This window comes from Canis lupus, chromosome 14 (assembly GCF_011100685.1).
Source record: "Canis lupus familiaris isolate Mischka breed German Shepherd chromosome 14, alternate assembly UU_Cfam_GSD_1.0, whole genome shotgun sequence".
NCBI lineage: Eukaryota > Metazoa > Chordata > Mammalia > Carnivora > Canidae > Canis > Canis lupus.
Window position 1 is genome coordinate 36,660,324 of NC_049235.1, and position 11,379 is coordinate 36,671,702.

The following is an 11,379-nucleotide window of genomic DNA, read 5'->3' on the forward strand; positions in this document are numbered from 1 at the left end:
AATTCCTCATACAAACATGTTTTACGTACTTTTCTATGTGCCACAGTTGGTAATTCAAAACACTTTTTAACAAAAATATACAGGCATCTTGTATCAGATATTTTGAGACATCCTAATTGCCTATTACGGCTCTCTTAACCATTCAAAATTCATTAATCTCAATTTGGTCTTACCCACATTGAAAGGCACAGCTTACATAAATCAAAAATCTTGGACTTTGAGGTAGATCAAAGTTGCTCCTAAAACACACATCTCCAAATGATAAACATCATTAAGTAGCTAGCTAGCTATTGATTGATTGATTGATTGATTGATTGAAAATCTGGCCATTAACTCAGAGAAGTTAAAGTTTGGTGTGAATTCATTTTGTGAGTATAGCCCAGTGCTAACCAAAAATACAGGCAACAGAAAAGGTGGTTTTACTAAACACCTTCGGGGATTCTCAGGGCTCCTGTTATGCTTTTCAAAACAATCTTCATTCCCCTGAGTGACCACTAGGGAAATATTTGCCCATCTCCCTCTTCTCAAGTCTAGAGATGGAGGCAGAGAAGGAAGCAAGACTTGACACTACAATTCAGGCTTTAAAACAAGCAGCCCAGAGGGTAAGGGAGGAACATGGAAATGACAGCAGCTCCAGCTGGGGAGGCAGAGCGGTGGTTTTGAATAGAAGTCACTCCTGAGCAACATCTGAGGGCCAAGTGGGAGTTGAGCTCATAAGGAGGTTTGAGAGTGGAGATAGCTTTCCAAGTTGGGCAAAAGCCAGGAGAAAAGAGAAAGCATAACTGCAAACAAGAAAATGCAAAAAAAAAAAAAAATGCAGAGGTTGGGGTGCAAAGCACAAAAGCTAGATTAGGAAGTAGGGAGAATGAAGCAGTCCAAAAGACGTTCCCTCTTTCTTAAAAGGAACAGGGAGGAGAGGCGAATCATCAACTGTGCCTGTCTGTGGATTCTCAGCTGCAGGCGGCCTCATCTCTGGCCTGTTAAACACACCCACTATGCTCTCAGGGCTGGGGCCTGGAACCCTCTCCGCTCCCCTTCTGCCCATCTTGGCCGTCATTCCTCACTCTGGCCTCTCTGACACTCTCACCAAAATGGCACCTGATCCCATCTGTGCTAGCCACTGACAGCTCCGGTCTTTGTGGTCTCTTCCTGCAACTTCCAGTGCATCTTCTTTGTTTTAGAGAACTCTGTTGAGCTCCCACCAACCCTCTACCTCCCTGCATTGCTGAATTTACTACAGATGCTACCACCAGTTCAGATCTACCTTTGCAACTGTCACCCAGAATATCAGGGATTCCACGTCTATTCCTGCCTGCATACCTGCCCTCTTTTAGGTTCTCATGCATTCAAAATCTATTTATTTATTGGTCATTCATTCATGAGAGACACACAGAGAGAGGCAGAGACAAAAGCAGAGGGAGAAGCAGGCTCCATGCAGGGAGCCTGATGTGGGACTCGATCCTGGGACTCCAGGATCACACCCTGGACCAAAGGCAGGCACTCAACCGCTGAGCCACCCAGGCATCCTGCATTCAAAATTTAATGAGCATCTACTATCTTTCAGGTATTTTACCAGGCACTGAGGACAACATGGTAAAAAAGTTCGAGTTCTTACTCTTCTGTTCTTTAGGGATAACAGACAAGAGACAATGAATTATAACTCACTATGATGAGCTTCATGTTAGCTGGGGCTGGGTGCCATAGAGTTACCCCACAAACCAGTCAAGGAGGAACCATGGTAGGTCACTTAAGAGGCCTCCTGGAGCTGAAAGGGCAGCATAAGGCACTGAAGAAGGATGTTAAAGCTGAACACACCATCTCCTGACCCAGGAGCACTACCCAGTCACCCACTCCAAAGCTGGAGACTAGTACTCTGGTCCTTCACAGCTCAGAGCCCACTAGTCCTGTGGTCAGCGCCCAAGGCTCCAGGATTTTGCTGTCCATATCACACCCCAGCACAGTGACAGGAACTGTACTGAAGAGCAAGGTCTTTGGCTGGCAGCACAGCCTATTCAGCCGGTCCCACTGGCCCCCAGCTGGTAGCAAGAACTTAGTAGGAGCTGACCTCTCACATCAGAAATTCTCTGGAATGTTCGCAGATCTTCCATCTGGCCCAGCCAGGAGACAGAGTCTGTGCAGTGGTTTATTACTCATGCTGGGCTCATCTCACTTCAGAACCACAAGTGGGTCCTCTGGCTGCCCCACCCTCATACAACATTTCTCCTATGCATTTCTTTCCCATTCTCCTTTTTCCTGCAATCCTTCCCACCCTCCCTCTGAGCTGGTGATCTTGCTTCCTGTGTCACTAAAGATACAAAAGCAGTGGAAGAGGACTTCCTTGAGTTCCCATCACCACACCTGCCCCCACTTGTGCTCTACCTTCCTTCCTGTTTCTATGAGTGCCTGTCTGCTCCCAGAAAAGTCAATTCCTCACCATACCTCTCTATTCTCCTCTCTGGGACATCAACCCTTCTTTAAAAAATAATATATCCTTGTCATATTAAGATTAAATTAAAAGGAAATGCTTCATATAAAAAGACTGGGGCAAATCAATTAAAATATTTATCCTGACAGTTAAATCTAAGTTTGGAGGTAGAACAGTCACATGGCTTCTATCAGAGACAGAACAGCTCCAAGGGGTGATTGCAGGGAGATGGCAAGCCACAGGTTACAGGTGCAGCCCCAAGAAGATCCTTGAGTCAGGGAGACTTTACCCTTGATAGTAAAGAAGGGTGCTCTTGGACTTGCTCCAAGCCAGCCACTCAGCAGAACCTCCGTGTAGCAGTCGATGTCACAGTCACGTGGCAGAGAATACCCAGAAACAGGGGACAGCCAGCTATGATAGACTTGAGTACAATGCCAGCCATCAATATCAAATGCTAAATCATCAGACAAATGGGCCATTGTAGTGGTGAGGGACTTCTGGACACTAAAAGACCTTTCAAACCCAGGTCATGCAATTCTGTGCCTTCCAAGGATGCATGATGATTGATCCCAGTGATGTTAGGTGGCTATTACTAGTCTGGGAATTTATTCCAACGCATTTACGGTGAGTGTGCCCATCCCTCCTAAAAGAAAGCTTACTCTCGTACAACAGGATAGTGAAGGGGACAAGAGGAAACTCTAGTTATGGCTGTTATTTACTATGGTCAATAAATGGGCTTCCATTAACCCAGATGTCAAAAGTCTCCTATTATATTGGCTTCACAAAGACTGGGGAGAAAGTAGAAATTGGAAAAGTTGCTAAAAACTTCCCGTTTTCTCTTTCTTTCTTAAATCTGGTAACTCAGACTCAGTTGAGACTTTTTATAACAGTCAGGTATATCCTTCTTCCCTTCTAAATGAGAAAACACTTGGCCCACCAGTACAGGCCCTCACATGCAGAGGATCAACTCTGGCTAATAATATAATGAGTAGTAGATCTTCTATTCTGCTGCAGAGTGTCTATCACAATGAGAACAGCCTTTAAAAGTAATGTGTACATTGAAATTGATTATCAAACTTGAAAATGAAACAAAAGATTGTTTTCATGCATGGTTAAAATGCTTCTATCACATTGGGCTGAAGAGACCATGTGCAGAAAGATAAGAAGCCTGAAGTCTCTTCTTAGACACCAGTCATCTTTCTCTTAAGCAGCAACATGATAGAGGAAAGAGAGTTGTAGTTTTACTTTCATCTGAAATCACTTCTACTCAGACGAGGCTATCTCCCCTCTAGAGGAAAAGGCCATCTGTTCAACAAACAGAAAATCGTCACCATATTCCCTTTTTCTTGTTTATAGAACATCAGTTTGGTCCAGGGAGACAGTGCATCCATAGCCAAGGGGATGAATCACAACGGATGAAGTCACTCGCTCTGATGTCATTTCCCAGACTCCCTGTAGCTAGGATTGGTTTCTGATTGTTCCAGCCACTGACATGTAAGCTGAAGTTTCTGGGGGGCTTCTGGGAAAGATTCTGCATTCTGATAAAAGAGGCAAGTGCAAGAGGAGAGCTTGCATTTGCTGTTCCCTATTCCCATCCCCTTGCTTTGGAATGTGGCTGTGAGGCCTAGAGCTGCCGCAGCTGCCTCACCATCATGACGTGACTGTGTCAGAAACCAGCTGGCTCAGGGTCACAAGGCAGATGGGCAGCTGGGATCCTGCTGGCATCACTGAGTTGCTGGACCAACCCTGAAGGGATAACCCCTGGACTTCTAATGTAGCAAGGAAACAATGTTCTTAAAGTTTAACCCTTTGTCAGTTGTCTTCTACGAGCAGTCGGAAACATTTCCAACTGATATACAGATCTTTCATTAGGGGTTCAATGACTGCCCATATATCCGGTATCAAAATTTCACTACTGCTAATATTTACCACGTTCACTTTATCTCTTAATATATCATCAATATATATTGAAAATAAGTTGTTATAACATCATAATACTTTATCCCTTCAGCACAGATCTAAAAATAAGCAGTTTCCTTCATGACCACAATGCCATTATCCCTCCTAAAAACATTGCCAGTTCTGAGATTTGATATTATCTGCAAGTTGATCCATATTCAATTTCTGCCATTTTCTTCTTGTACTTGAAGAAAACTTCCGTTTAAATGGTACAAGTGGGGGTACCTGGCTGGTTCGGTCAATTAAGCATCTGACTCTTGGTTTCAGCTTAGGTCATGATCTCAGGGTTGCGAGATGGAGCCCTGCATAGAGCTCTAGGCTCAGCATGGAGCCTGCTTGAGATTCTCTCTCTCCCCTTCCCACGGCCCCTCCCCCCCACTCACTCAAATGCTCGCTTGCTCTCTCTCTAAAATAAATAACCAAATCTTTTTAAAAAATAAATGGTACAAATGGAAATTGGGATTTTGTTTTACTTTTCCTTTTCTTTAAATAAAAAAGATTCACTGCTTCCTCTTCTAGTAAAAACATAGTTTCATTATCCAGCCCATTATGGCTTCTGAGCCCAGGAGAGCCCCTAAGACGATATGAATAAAGCTTTGGAGAGGATAACTAATCACCTAAAAACCTCAGCCAAAAGTGTTGCCCGAATTCCCATTTGGAAACGTATTCAGAATTGAGCTCTTGGTGAACAAATGCTCTTCTCAGTGAGGCAAAGGCCTCGGACATGTAGTGTGGAGTACAACATCCTCTCTGTGAGGCAAGCCTCTCTAGTTTGGGGACCTGACTTTAGTTCCCCCTCTCCAAATGACCCCACACATCCACTCCACAGTTTACATGTAATTGTAAAAAAATGGACAGGAGAGGACATTTTTTTTTTTTTTTTACCCACAATGGTGGTAATTATAACACTAATTGTGCGTTTGAAATATCAACACTCTTTATAAACATGATTAGGAAAAAATGAGACGGACCCAGACTCTGGAAGAGAGAGACAGGAAAACAAAGCTAATTGTTTTGTGACATTTAAATTAGTGAAATCAATTTGGATTTTTGTAGAACACATTATGTAAAAGGACAAATGTTGCTTGATTATCTTTGCTTATTTTCTTAACCTCTCATTTTAAGTGAAACCACCATGACTCAGAGGCACTAGGCAATTTCAGATTGATGTGACTGTTCCAGTATCGCCCCCCCCAACCCCACCCAGTGGCGATGCACCCCCTTTCTGTGGCAGAGTTCACTAAAGGAACATCTAACCAGAACTTACCTAAACGACTCTTCTCTTTCTTCATCCATCTGGTGCTTGAGGTTTTAGTCTGTTTTCCTTCATCTCTAGAATTTTCAATGTCATTTAATTCTCCCACCATTCTTATGTGCTGGGAGAAAAAGATTTCAAATCTTTTTAAACCAGTATAGTATGGTCATAAACTGGAAGAACTTGATGTGTTTTAATTTCTTCCCAGTTGGATTCTTCTAAAACCATTAATATTTCATTTATTTCAATGACAAAATTAATGTGTAATCTATTATCAGGGCTTTATTTATTGCATGTGAATAAAGTCAGAGCAATTGCTGTTGACAGAGGTGTATTATTAATGCTCAAAACCAGTTTGGGGGGAGGGGAACGTTTAGCCAGTTCTAATTAGAGACTCACAAATTTATCACACACCAAAACTGGTTAAAGCTACCTTTGACTACATTGTATGTACCATCGTTTAACTCAGGAACAATGGTGTAAATAATGTGTCCTCCTTTAACAGATGATTTTTCCAACTTTCGTTTTTTAAAAAGGCAAATTTACAAAGCTTGGTATAACAGATACAAATCATAAATAAATGCTTTGATGCATTTTCACAATCACGTATCTGCAAGAGCAAGTGCTTGCTTCTTCTAATGACTATTTTACCTGTAAACAGTTAAAAAAAAAAAAAGGAATTTCTAAAACTTAAGCATTCTGTTTACCAAACGGAGACAGCAGGAAGGTTTGGCTCTTTCATTAGACTTGCAGAGTCCTTCTAGAATGGTGAATCACAAAGCAGTGCATGGAAGAGCTTGTGAATCCCCACGGAACGGCTACTGTGGACCACTTTGTGCAGAAAGTGCTGGAGGTGCAAATGTTCCATGTGGGCTGTCAAAAGAGAGGTGAGCAGTTTCCGTCACCTCTGACCTCCCAGTACGATATGCTCTGGCGGGGACCCTTCTGGGCCTGTAGGCCACCGTGCTGGGAGAAATAGACATACCACCTCTCTTACCTCAGCTTGGACAAGGATAAGAGCTATCCAAAGCATCCCTGTGGACCCATGCAGGAGCCTGGCACAAGATGCCTTAACATTCGTTAAGATTCTTAAAGAAGGAATTTTTATTTTGCACTTTGAAGTAGGTCTTAAACCATTTAGAGGCCAACACAAGCTGACCCCCTGCAGAGTGAAGTGACAACCGGTCTGCAGATCACCTCCATGCTAGAGAGTGCCCCTCAGGGCCATGGTTCTCCAGGCCTTCCTCCCTCCAGGCTTTGAGGCGTTGATGCCCATCTGTGGTGCCTCATTCCCTCAGCAAACTGCACAGATGAAATCCTCCTGATGGTTAATGCCAAGCACAATTTGGGGATTGGTCCTCCTAGGCTGATTGACCTTCTTTCCTACAGCAATGCCAACCTAACCAAAAGGATTCCATTTTTTAATGAGAATTTTAGGAATCAGTCTTTTCTTTCAGGTGGAGAAGGGTAGGATTGGGGAGTTTCCGGTTCTTTGGTTCATAACATAATGGGTAACATTAGTAGCAGCTGTGGCCCCAAAAAATCGTTTTTTGTGTGTTTTCAGTTCCAAGACCTTAGAGCATTGGGTAGCCTTAAGGATCTGATTCAATTCATAATGATCTAAAATATTTCTTTCAGATAAGCTCTCAGATTTTTGAGCCTGCCTCCACGTTAAGTCCGTATATCTTGTTTGCAGTTGATGGCAGACAGTTGAGAAATCAAAGATAACAAAGCTTTTACTTTACAAATGTTCTACCAAAGAAAGCCAAAAACATATCATAAAACATTCAATCTGACACATCCAGATAAATTATTTAAATTTTGCTGCGAAGCTTCAGCCTAAAATAAATGGCTTTGCCTGTAGAAATATGTATGGTACCACACATTTGTCAAAACTCTCCACCCCTCTGAAAATGCTGTAGTCCTGGTAACTGGAAAGCTCAGCAGAGCTGAGAGCTCTGCAGGCTGGCAGGGTGTGACATAGACCCCATGAGGGCAGGGCTCGTGCCCACTTTATTCACCACCCTATCCTAGGTCCCAGGCTCAGGCCCAGGCCCAGGCCCAGAGCAGCCACTTGAGAATCGAGCCCATTTGCTATGTTTACAAGTATAATATGATAGCAATATACATACGTACTATATGCATCAGTGTATTCATATGTATTTAAACAAGGATGCCTGTGACTTACCTCAAGCTGTCCATGATGAATTAGAAATGCCTTGGTTACCAGTAGGGAAATAAGGAAATAATCCTCAAATTTTGGAATTGGGGGAGGGGAAGAGAGGAGGAGGGGTGAGGGAAAAATGGTTCCTTATTTAGCATGAGACAACCAGCTTCCTAAATAGTACCTTTCTCTACATAAACCATAAAAATCATTTCAAAATTCACCACTTTCTGGCTTTTCATGCCTTTAAGGAACAAAATTGACACAAACAGTCAATATTTTCAAAAAGAGCCAAGAGATTATTCACTGACCCCCCAGGAAGCCAGCCCTTCTCTCTTTTAAAAGATGTTTTCTATTGCTGCCGTTTTAAGTAAGAGGAGTTAGCAATTGAGAAATTGTTGTGAGGCTTATACATGACAGTAGATGAGATTTTACTCTCCAAAGGAGAATATTTTTCCCCTCACTACACACTGATAGAATCATGCACTTGATGTAGGAACCCAGCAGCAATTGAAACCTCAAATTGAAAGGCTCAGAGGAGCACAAAGGAGGAAGCAACGGGGAGCCAGATCACACAGAAGGTCCCTCCAAAGGCAAGCACATTCTAGTTCTGACCAGTTAGATCTTCCAACCTGGATGCACTCCTGGATGCACAACCTGGATGCAGACACCAGCAGCCGGCGTTTCTTCAAGCACGGAAAATGCCAACACCTGTGCCCCAGCACAAACTCAAGCCAAACAGTCTGGGTTCTGGTCCAGGCTCCTCCACTCAACAGCCAGGTGACTGCAGTCCGGTTCACTGATTTCTTCAAGCCTCAATTTCTCACCTCTAAAATGGGCCTAATAATAGTCCTTCCCTCAGAGTAGTGATAAAGATTTTAAAAAGAATGATAATGAAAGAAGACTCATGGAGGAGTATCTGGGGTAGAATTCGTGTTCAAAAGAGCATAGCTCTTGTCATGTGTTATTAGCAGGATTTGCATTCTTCCAGTGTTATCTTCATTATTATTATATTCAAGGAGTTTGGCCTGACCTGAGGTAGAGGTGTAGAGCGGCAGTCATCCTGAGGGAGAAGTAATGAGAAGTTTTGAGGAAACTAAAATTAAATCCACACTCTCTCCTTCCTGCCCCACCCCCTCCTGTCAGATTATCAACCCTGAAATTTTGGGATTAATCTAGGCTTTTCACTGGGATTAAGGTAATGCCCTGAGTCCCTCTGAGCGAGACCCACAGTGGTAGAAACAAAGCTGTCAGGGTGACATGCAGTACAACAAGACTAGTTTTACTCTTTGGAATTAAGTCTTAGGTAATTACTCTCTAAATAGTTTCTCCTTAGAAAAATTCAAAAATAAGGAAAGACAAGCTTTCCTTTGACCAATATCCTCTACAGAAAAATTCAAGAATAAGGAAAGACAAGCTTTCCTTTGACTAATATCCTCTACTGCTAGGGCCGCCCAGAGGTAAGTACTGTGATCAGGGCGGAACGCATCCTTCAGATTTTGTCCATAGAAAATACACTATTCCTTTTGGTTCACATAAAAGGACTCACACTCTAGGTCCCATTTGGCAACTGCTTTTTTCATTCAATAATGTCTAGGGATGTTTCCAGATTGGCATATATAAATGGTTCTGACCTTTTCACTCTTCTCAGGGTGTGTCTATTCCTAATAACTGAATGGGGGGCCTTAATAGGTCCCATGACAGCCCATCTCTTGCCCGCTTCTGTCTGTCCTTTGTGGGCAACATGATCCTAGCTTGAGAGTCTGGAGATTTGTTCTTTGGTTCTAGTACTTCTAACTAGAAGTGAGACCTTGAGATCATCATTAAGGCCCTCGGGATAGATACTTTCAGGCCCCTTATCTAGCAAATGAGAGAATTGAATTACATGGGTTCTAATTTCTGGTACAACTACAGTCATCAGGGTTTGGGGTACTGGGACAGAAAAAATATTTCTTTCAGTATTAGAATGAGGAAGGTTGTGGGAGTGGGAAGAAGCTGATGAGTTCTGAAGACGTTCTTCCTGCAAACAGGTATCTGCTTTCCACAAAGTTAGAGCCATTCTTAAACTAACATCTGGTTTCCCTCATTCTTTGAATGCACACATAGCAGGGATGTGGGCTTTGTTTGATATCACAGGAGTCAAGATATTTTTAAGTAGTCACGCACACACCCAAATTACTCCGGTAGAATTTGGTTGAAAGTATTTGCATCTAGGCTGCTTATTGGGGATGGAATTAGGATGTGAGAGAGCAGGTTTGGGGAAGTGAGTACTAAAAGGGAGAGATTCTGAGTGCCCTAAAAAGGTTTGTTCGTTTAGTCAATAAGTAATGAACAACCATATCCAGGGGTGAGAGTAAAACAAAGAACCAAGACTGTCAGAACTGTGTGCTTCCAGAATCTTAGCCAGCGTTCCTCACCTGAAGGGTGTCTGTGTTATGGGGTGATTCTCTTGCTCTCCAGTCCATCACCAAGATATTTTTCCTGCTGGATTGTTCAGATGTGACCTTAAGAACTGCTTGTCAGCAAGTCTTTTTAATAAGGTTCCCTTCAACCCAACCATCAATGTTTAAATCAGTAAAGAAGAGAGGGGTGGTTGACAATGACCATTTTATTACTATCTGTGTTTCTGGAATGTATAAAGAAATTATCATTTTTAACACCAAAAGGAAATATTATTTCACTAGAAAACAGAAAACTGGGACCTATTATGGCCTGGATGAGCAGTGATAAAATTTGGAGTGTGTGAGGAGGTTGTATTGAGGGCTGCAGTGTTCGATGAGCAGGAGAGAAAGACTCAGCAAACCATCACCTACCTTTTCCCCTATATCCTCTGAACTGCAGTAGGTTGTGAAGACTTGGGCGTCCTTAGTATGACCTGCCCCATACTCTCTGATGCTGAGCCCTTGGAAGCTAGTTCCCACTCCCCCACCCCTCCAATATTCTGTTGGACCAGCTCACATCCCCAGCTGCATCCCCACTCCCTAGATGTACTCCCAGAACTCCAAGACTGGGGTCTCCAGAACTTACTTCTCACTTTATTTCCAGGATCAGCCTTGTCTACTGAGTCAGAGAGACAAAGCACAGAAGCTGTCAACCCTATCTGGTTCTCTAGTTGACTAAGGAATTTCATTTCATAGCCTCCAGCCCGTAGACTCCCTGCGTCAAATAGAGTTACTGTTAAGTGGGCATTGGAATGAACCCTTGTTTTTGTTTTTGTTTTTGTTTTCACAGAAGGCTAAACATAAATTCACAAAAAGCAAGGCAAACCTTCCCTTCCTTCAACGCCACCTCCCCACCATCCCCCAGTCTCCCCACACTATTCAGAGGTTTAGAGCCTGCAGAGTTCAAGGCCCATCTTAGGTAAAGCTCTAAGGTAGCCCCTTTGGATGATGTTTTGTAGCTCCTTTTCCCTTGCAGTGACCTCCCTCTGTGCCGTCCCAGGGCCCCTGGATGTAGAGGACCCCTCTCAGCCTCACCTCCACCACAGTGCCCCTTTCTAGGGTCTGGGATGGCTCACACACATGCATCCTCATCCCCCAGCCCTGGGAATGCAGGCCAACCACGCCCTCCCATAGG